The 9,585-nt window shown below is 57.0% G+C and overlaps 1 long non-coding RNA gene across 2 annotated transcripts in view; it reads right to left on the bottom strand.

Annotated features, from left to right (window-relative positions):
- Positions 1–8,882, bottom strand: part of LOC129391506 (uncharacterized) — an 11,286-nt gene extending 2,404 nt beyond the window's left edge. The window contains exons 1-4 of one of the 2 annotated variants that reach the window (XR_008615714.1): positions 8,795–8,882; positions 5,419–5,498; positions 2,170–2,395; positions 182–328 (exon numbers count right to left, since the gene is read on the bottom strand). This is a non-coding gene — a long non-coding RNA (uncharacterized lncRNA). The remainder of the gene's footprint in view (positions 1–181; positions 329–2,169; positions 2,396–5,418; positions 5,499–8,794) is intronic. The other variant, XR_008615715.1, reaches the window with a different exon arrangement.
- Positions 8,883–9,585: the final 703 nt, after the last annotated feature.

Below are 9,585 nucleotides of genomic sequence, written 5' to 3'. Positions count from 1 at the left end.
AAAGACACCCCCCCCCCCCCCACACACACACACAAGAAAAAGAGAAAACCAGGCAAAGGATACACAGACAGGTCCTTCCTGACAGACATGTAAATAAACACTTGATAAACATTTGGACAGGAGCTCAACCTCAGAAAGAATCAAGTACATGCACATTTTGCAAGGAGGTACCACTTTTTACCTCTCCTCTCAGAAAAATGGAAAAGGCCTGCCGATAGCAGAAACAGCTGCTGGCGTGTGCCGTATGTGGGAATGCTGATCGAAATTCCAAGCTCTCCTCAGGTGCACTTCACAGAAATACTAGAAATAAAAGCTAAACTGCAGGGTTCTTTGGGGGGTAGAAAAAGCAAATTGCAGAACAATATATAATGCGTGACTTTTTTGTTTTAAAAATGTTTGTGTACATATAGAAAAAAACCCGGGAAGACATATGCCTAATGAATAACAGCGGTTACTTCCGGGAAGTATGAGAGACCGGGGTGGTGAGAGGGTACTTTCCACTTTATAAACTTGGGCTAATATTTTAAGGTGTTATGTGCCACTTTTATAATGTAGGAAATAATAAGGGATGTAGGAACATCACTGGGATGTTCTCCCCTTCAGATCTGCCGGGAGAACTTCTCTTCACCCTTCAAAACCCCAGCCAAAGATCCGAGAGAAAGCCTTATCTGAAGTCTCCCTCCCCTCAGCCCCTGAGGGCTCCCCAGTTCCTAACCAATGTCACCCAAGGACAAGGCCTGGCTGTGGGGCAGACAGAGCTGCCTCTCTCTTGCTGTGCAGCCTTGAGCAAGTGGCTTAGCCTCTCTGAATCCTGACTCCTCACCAGTAAAATAAGACCACACTTTGCAGGGTTGTTACAAGGATAATATGTGGAAGGCAAAGGTTCCTCAGTCCTTGGAGAGCCCACCCAACAAGGAGGTCGCCTTCGAATGCCATTTCAGCTCAGTGGGCGTCAGACTGAGCCCTGATGCCCGTCTCCACTCCTAGAAGCCCAGGGTGTTTGGGGACCTCTTTGTTCTTCCTTCCCCACAGCACCTAAGGCTGCCAGGGATGGGAGGGCCGAGGGGACGGCCCTGGCTGTTTAGCAGGCGCTTTCAGCATTTCCTCCCATCTTGCCCCCGAGCGGGCAGGGTGCCCTCAGATCACCCTACTGTACAGCTGGGGACACTGAGTACAGGCAGGGCTGGTGCTCCCACCCCCTGGGATGGCTCCCCCTGGCATGCAGGCTGGAGCGGGGGCGGGGGTCTTCTCCCAGGAGACGGACGTGGTGGACCCAGCCCAGCGGCCGCCTCCTACCACTCCATCTGTCCCCCCTGCCCACACTGCAGGGCTCCCTAGGGGACCCTGGGAAAAGGCCGTCCTTATTCCTTCTCCCTGCTCCTCCCCCGAGATTGGGCTGTGCTGACCTGGGGGGAGGGCTGTGATCCAGGTTTCCCAGGTGTGGAGGGGACGCTGGGACGGCCCCTCCCCTTCCTCAGAATTTAGGGATGCAGTGGATGTTTCTACACATTCCCTGAGCCCCCTTACACTGCCCAGCTCCACCCTCACCCACAGAGCGGCACGCTGGCCTCCTCTGTGACCCCCCGGCCTCCAGCTCATGCTCTGCAGTCTGTCTCTTCAGCCATGGGCATCTTTCAATTTCAATTATGAAATATTTCAGATAGCCAAAAATATAGCTAACAATACAACACGCCCCCTCCCTGACCCTGTACTGATTTTCTATTCTGTGTAAGAAATCCCCACAGGGACTTCCCTGGTGGCGCAGTGGTTAAGAATCCACCTGCCAATGCAGGGGACGTGGGTCCGAGCCCTGGTCCGGGAAGATCCCACGTGCTGCAGAGCAACCAAGCCTGTGCGCCACAACTACTGAGCCCGCATGCCACAACTACTGAGCCCACGTGCCACAAGTACTGAAGCGCATACGCCTAGAGCCCGTGCTCCGCAGCAAGAGAAGCCACCGCAATGAGAAACCCGCGCACGCAACGAAGAGTAGCCACCGCTTGCCGCAACTAGAGAAAACCCACGTAGCAGCAAAGACCCAACGCAGCCAAAGATAAATAAATAAATATATGTATATATATATATATATATATATATATACACATACATATATATATATATATAAAAGAAAAAAGAAATCCCAACAAACTCAGAAGCTTAGAAGCATACATGTTTCTGTCTCACGGTCTGTGGGTCAGGAGCCCAGGCGCGGTGTAGCTTATGGTCCCACACGGCTGCAAGCAAGACGTAGACCAGGGCTGGGTTCTCATCAGAGGCTGGACCAGGGAAACACTGACTGGCTGTCAGCCTCCCTCTGGTTTCGGCAGAAGCGATTTCCTCGCAGCTGTAAGATTCTCGGCAGCTTCCTCCTTCAAAGCCAGCCAGAGAAAAGACTCTGCGAGAGGGACCGACATGACAGAGTTTATACAATGTCCTGCAGTCCCGGAATGACCCCAGGCCCTGCTTCTCCCGGGCGCGGGGGGGGGGGAAGAGCCTAGAACTGGAACTACTGAGTCAAGGGACTCGGCGCCCTCACGCTGCCAGGACAAGGCCAGGAATTTCCAATCTTCTTGTCCCAATCAACATTCCCACCAGCAGGTTTTGGGAATTTCGCGTCCTCACCACCACTTGGTCATGTCAGCCTTGCACATTTTTACCAGTTTGTTGGGTATGAAACAGTCTCGTGGTGGAGAGATCTTTCTGGAACATGCAACTGATTACGTCCCTCTCCCTCTCCCCACTTCAGATCTTCCCAAGGGCTCCCCAGCCCGGGACACATCCAAGCTCTTGGGCCTGGCATCTGAGCCTCTGCAGCCCTCGTCCCCTCAGGCCCAGGCAACCCCTCGATGTTTCGAGGTTCTGACTTTATTAATTTATTAGGAAATAAACAGCCAAACAGGTCACCCTTATTTTTTTTTTTCACCCTTATGTTTTAAATGTTCACATGAAAGAAGTGAATGCCTTTGGCACACAAAAAGTAGAAATGCGGTAGAACTGCACGTCAAATGACGATTCTGGGGTGTAGCCCAGGGTTCTTGGCCTTGCTCTGGTGACACCTGGCCTGTCGTGTGACTGCAGGAGTTTGGCAGCGTCTCTGGCCTCGCCCCACAAGATGCCATGAGCACCCCCTCCAAGTCATGACAATTAAAAATGCCTCCAGGGCTTCCCTGGTGGCGCAGTGGTTAAGAATCCGCCTGCCAATGCAGGAGACACGGGTTCGAGCCCCGGTCCGGGAAGATCCCACATGCCGCGGAGCAACTAAGCCCGTGCGCCACAGCTACTGAGCCCGCACGCCTAGAGACCATGTTCCGCAACAAGAGAAGCCACCGCGGTGAGAAGCCCGTGCACTGTGACAAAGAGTAGCCCCCGCTCGCCACAACCAGAGAAAAGCCCAGGCGCAGCAACGAAGACCCAACACAGCCAAATAAATAAATAATAAAAATAAATAAAATTAAATAATAAAATAAATTTATTTTTTTAAAAAGTGCCTCCAGTCATTGCAAATGTCCACTGGGGAGGGAGCACCGTCCCTGTTGGCACCAGCGGTTTAGAAGATGAATGCCCAGTGCCCCAGCACGGTGCAGACTGAGAACGCAGACGTGTTTACAGTTGCACGGTGAACACCTTCCCACCTGGAAATATGATGTTTTCCATGACTGAGCGCTTTGCATCATTTGGAAAGACAGCCGGTGTCTAAATCCAGGGCCCTTCACGTGTGTGAGGCTGAGGCCAGAGGCCAATGCCGCCACCCCTTGCACCGCCCCCAGACCCTGCTGGAACGAACCCCTTCCGGCCCTGCCCAGGCGTCACCCGCCCCCCCGCAGCCTTCCCAAATGCCCCAGACAAGCGTCGCCTCTCCCTCCCAAACTTGCTGTGTGTCTCATTCTCTCTCCCACAGCCTGGGGCGGGGGCTCCCTGTGTGGGGTGGGCAAAAGGGAGGTGACTCAGCTGAATTCAGCACCTCTGGGGACAGCGTGCCCCGATCTGCAGCCACGGCAGGGTTGCAGGCCTCGTGGGGGGCTCGTGTGTGCTTGTGTGCACGTGCATACGCGTGCGTTTGTGTGTACAGGCGTGCACTGACGCGTGGGGCCTGGGTCTGGGCACGTGTGTGGAGGGTGCTGCCCTGTTGACCGGCCCATCTGAAAGGGCAGCCCTCTTTCTGCTTTTTCCTCATGGCACCTCTCACTGCCTGACGTTAGATGAAACCTTCACTTGTCATCAGCTTCTTGTATCTTCCCACTAGAGTCAGCTCCGTAAGGGCAAGGCTCCATCTAGTGTGTTCACTGGCACATACACCTGCGGCACCTAGAAGAGTGCCTGGACCACAGCGCAGGCTGCACAAGAAACATGTGGGATGGGTGGGTGGATGATGGTGTGAACGTGTGCATATGTGTGTAGGCCTTAACCCTGAAAGATGCTTCAGGCTTCTTTGCTCTAGACTTTTTCTAGGAAGACCTAGGAAGTCCCGCAACTCAGAAGCTGCAGAGGCCCGTGGGTGTTGGGGGAGCGCCTGCGGGTTGAATTCTCCTGGATGCTTAGGACCAGCTGTTCGAATGGGGATCAGAGCCCTTCCCAGGGCTGTTCCTGGCAGTGCTGGGCTGGGGTCTATGGCACTGTTGGCGGGGAGATGAGAGCTGCTGCCCTGAAGGCTGGCACACTTTGGACCTTGGCGGTGGGGAGGGTGGTCCCGCAAATGATGGCTTCTCTCAGGCAGTAAACGCCCATGTGAGGCTAAATATGAGCCTCCAGAGGCCATGTGGCCCACCCGCAGCGGGTGTTACCTGGGCGGGCATTGAGGATAAGGACGCAGGGGACCCAGTGGGCACCCGTCCACTGGCTGGGGGTGTTGGGCTGGGAGTTTTCCCGGAGGTCCTGGGGAGGAAAGGCAGGTCTGAGCCATGTCTGTGTTGGGACCTGAGCTGAGATCGTCCTGTTGCTTTTGGAGAAGACAGGCTGCCCCCAACTCCCCTCGCCTGTCTGGCGACCCCACCACCTGCCCAGTTCGCATCAGCCCACTATCTTGTATGTTCCTCTACCCTTTGCCCGTTCTTCCTCGGACCACCTGTCCACCAGTCCTCCCTTCACTCATGTGTCAGTCTGTCCTTCCATCCATCTGTCTAGCCACCCCCCCGCCCCCCGTTATCCACACTGCTGTAGTTAATTTACACTAGCAAGCGCTTCCTCTGCTCTAAGCTGTCCTCACAGCAACCCTATGAGGAAAATACTATGATTACCCCCATTTTACAGATGAGATGAGGAGACCGAGGCACAGAGAGGTTAAGTGACTTCCCCAAGAACACAGAGCTAGTAAATGGCCGTGCTGCCTGACCTGACAGGCCGAGCTTTCAACCTCCCAGTGTGTCCGTCTGTCCACCCACCCACCCTTGTAGCTGTCTATCACTCAGTGCCTTCACTCACCGGTCACTGTCCATCCAGCGGCCCATCCATCGCTGTCACCCATCCATCCTGAAAGTAATGCGGTTAGAGAACCAGGGGCCCTGAGGGGAGAGAAGGCCTGAGCTGCCCATCTGGCTGGGCTGGGGTTGTTTGGGGGGTGGGGTGGGCTGCCCCGGGCTGGGCAGGGCTGCGCAGGGCTGGGGGGAATTAGCCCGAGTGACTGCCAGGATCATCTAATTAGGAACGCTAGTGATAAGCAGATAGGATCAGGGGTGATTAGAATCCTTTTAAAAAGCCACTCCATTAATTACAGAGACAGAGAGGGGCCTCTGGCTGCTCAGAATACCAAGTGGCTGCCTAATCGGCCGCCATCAGCTCACCCCGGGGAGAGTTCCTGGGACCACTGTGTGACCTTGGGTGTGCCCTGCCCTCTCTGGGCCTCCCGGTGCATCAGGTCAGGCTCCGCCTACCATCCCCTGCTCACCCAGCGTCCTCTTTTTCTTCCCAGGCCGTGGCTTCAGGGTGGGCCAGGGAGGCCAGGCTGGCTGCCCAGAGGGGAGGAGCCCCCCCCCCCGCCCACCCCCATGGCCAATGAGGGCAGAGAAGCTCAGAGAGCGAAAGTGATGGACAGCCAGCGAGTCAAGGTGGGGGGGCCTGAGCGAAGGTCGCGTCAGCTCAGCCCTGTTCCTCTGGGCGGGCCCTGAGGAGGGACCCCAGAGGCCCCTGCCACTCCCACCGGTCTCTGTGAACACTTTCGCTGTAGGGCCTCAGGGGACACTAGTCCAAACCCCTTGCAGAAGGGGAAGTCACCTCGGCATGCAGCCCCCAAATTCCACAGCATCCTTTATGGGGCGCTTACATTCCCCTCGGTAATGGGAAGGCTCTCCACCCTCGGGGCCCCGCGGCAGTGAGGAACTGGGGTCTGCCCTTCCCCGTGAGTCCTACTGGGTGGCCTGCTCTCTGGGCTCTGGTGGCCCCCCAGCCCGTCTCCATCCCAGCTGCCTCCTGCTGCCCACCCAAGAGGCCTCAGGCTGAGCACAGGACCTGGGGGCAGAGCAGGGCAGGGAACCTGCTGAGGGGCTCCGGAAGCATCTCGGGGCAGAGTTCCTCTGCGGGAGGCCAGCGGAGGCCCGCGTGAGCCTCAGGCAGGGTGGGGAGGGGGGCACGGGCGGGGGCGAGCCTCTGCAGGGTGTGTGGGCACCTCGACACCCTGGATCCCGTGTCTTAGCCTGTTGTAACCACCCACACACTGTCCTGATGACGTTGTCATGAGGCCCCAGGCTTGTCACCGATATCACATCCCCCCATTATTACCATCACCACAGCATCCAGCATCCCCGCCTCCACCCTAAGCCTCCACGGTTACCCTCGTCCCCCCATCACCACTGCCCTCACCACCAGCACGACGGTCCCCACCTGAACCAGCGTCACCATCACGTCACTACCGTCACACCGCCACTGCCATCACCACCACATCCCAACTCCGACATCACCTCCATCACCCCAACCAGTATCACCGTTACCGTGGCCACCATCACGCCCATCGTTACCAGCGCCTTTACCAGCATCGTCACCGTCACCACCACTTCCATCCGCACTGCCACCGTCCCACCTCTGACATCCCTCCATCACCACCTCCTTCCCCACCGTCACCGTCGCCACTAACTGCTTCATTCTGTCAGTGTCATCACCGTCACACCGCCGTCTCCACCGCAGCCAGTGTCTTTATCACCGTGACCACCAGCACGCTCATCCTTTCCATCCCCACCATCACCGCCGCCACCTTAACCTCAACAAAGGTCCCAGTTACCACGACCACCATTACTACAACGTGACCAAACCATTATTATCACCACCACCACCTGCATCACCCCGTTTCCATGGCAACCGCCTTCCTCACCACCGCCACCATCATCTCTATCACCACCACCACCGCCCCCTCCAACACCACACTGACATCACACCACCACCACGGCCTGCGTCGTCACCACCGTCACCACGCCCACCTCCACCACTGCCACCGACTTCATCTGAGCCACTGTCACCATGACCATGTGCACACAGTTACTGACTGTGTAAGAGGTATAAGGACATTTAACACAAGTTTCCACAACCACTGGGTGACCTGGGGACGTAAAGATCAGGGAAGCAAGTCGTCACTGATGGTCTCAGCGTGCGGCTCCAAAGTGGTGGATCTCAAGAGCTTGCCGGGAAGCTGCTAGAATCTCATGATATTCTGGGGAGCTCCCTCTGAATATCTAAGCCTGCAGCCCTGAAGCAGGGGTTCTCAGAGGGTCACCTAAAAGGTGCTGCAAACCTCTGGGCTGTCACCTGCCTGCAACTGCCTCTTGCTTTTCCACTTTCCAAATCTCATGTCTCTGCAGACTCTAAGCCAGAGCCACATGGGTAAGGGATTCTCCAGGGTGTGGAGGAGACCACAGCAGAGGGCGGTGGTGATTCTGAGTTAGCAAGAGACAATCGAGAACGCCACATCTGCGGTGCTGTCACCACCACGCTCAGCACTCTTGCTCTGGCATGGCGTCACTCCTGCCCCGCGTCATTCCCACCGACGCCAGCACCCCCACCCCAACCGTCCGCCCACCGCTAACCGTCACCACCCTCAGCACTCCCGCCAGGAGCAAGGCCACCCCAGCTTCCACCAGGGCCGCCGCCGCCACCACGCCGCACTCACCCGCGGCGTACCGTAGCTGCCCATTCTCTCTTCCCTCTAAGAGGACTGTGCCTCTCCGGCTGTTGTCCGGGACGTGCAGAACCTTCTTGAAGGAGTGCCATCCCCATTCCACTGACCCTGGCCTTGACCACGGGACGTAAGGCAGAGCAACGTTTGTTACATCCCAAGAGAAGTTCTAAGAGGCGTCCCACGCGTCTACCAGCTCTTACAGGCAGCCTCTCGGCCGCGAGAGCCACTCCCGAAGCCTGGGATCCGGGAGGGGAAGACGCGCCGTGGAGCCCTGGAGCCGCCCCAGCGGTGCGGACAAGTGAAGTGGGCGAGAACTAAGTGTCGCTCCTAAGCCTCTGAGCTGTGGCAGTGGTCCTGGCCACCACCCCCACTGCCAAGCACAACAAGAGCTCCCCTGGCAGCCATTTCCAGCCCCTCCCGTCACCTCCCCCATCTCTGTCAACAGCACCTCTACGCTCTCCAGTCCCTCGGTTACGTTGCCTCCTCTGCGGTCCTAACCACCACCTCCACGAGTGGCTGTCTCCGCCGCAAGCATGGCTACCGCCCCCACCAACGCCCTCACCACCAGGGTCGCCACCACCTCCGCCAGCACCATCCCAGGTACCATCCTGCCGTCACCACGGCTCCACACCCCCCGTTGTCCCCCTCACCCCGGCTGCCGTACCGACGCCTCATCAGTCACCACGCACGCCCCACCTTGTCACTCTCCCCTCGGCCACCACGGTCAGCCAGAGCGCCACTGCCGCGGAGAACTGTGTGTGGTCGCCTCTCCTCAGCACCAGCGGGCCAGCCTGGGGAGAACAGGTTCTAGCCACAAACACAGAGAACTATTTCCACCTGCAGCCGCGCCCAGCGGAGTTATTCTGTGCCATTCCTTTCCTCCGCCAAGCGACGTGCGAGGTGTGTCAGCACGCGCGGGTGGATGGACTGGGGACGGAGGGCAATTCGTGCTTTCGGCCAGGGGTGTGCGGGTGACAGCACTTGTCATCTAGGGCAAAGCGTCTCCAGGGTCTGCTTTCATACCTCCCAGCATTTGGGGGTTGGTTAGAACACGCTGTCCCCTGCTAGGTGCCTGGAGCCCAGCAGCCATGAGTATTGACGGAAAAGAAAAAGGGAGAATGACAGAAACGGATGCAGACTAGAAAAAGGAGGAAGAGGAAGGGAAGGAGGAGGGGGAGAAGGGAGAGGAAAGCTATCTCACTTAAGACTGGGTGGGCCAAACAGCTAAGTGCCTCACCGGGCAGCATGTTTTCCATCTCACCTGGGGGGGATGAGGTGAAAGGAGGAACAGGTGTTAATCAGGCTTGTTGATTGCTGTTTCTAAATATGTTCCATCAACAGAACAAGAATTAAAGACACAGGAACACCTGGGTACATACAGATGGTTACCTCGCACACATTACTAGTTTTCTAGGGCTGCCACAGCAAACTGCCACAAACTGGGCCACTTGAAACAACAGAAATCCATCCCTGCACAGTTCTGGAGG

This window comes from Physeter macrocephalus, chromosome 18 (genome assembly GCF_002837175.3).
Source record: "Physeter macrocephalus isolate SW-GA chromosome 18, ASM283717v5, whole genome shotgun sequence".
NCBI lineage: Eukaryota > Metazoa > Chordata > Mammalia > Artiodactyla > Physeteridae > Physeter > Physeter macrocephalus.
Note: the sequence above shows the minus strand (reverse complement) of the source record. Positions and strands in the feature narration are given on the sequence as shown.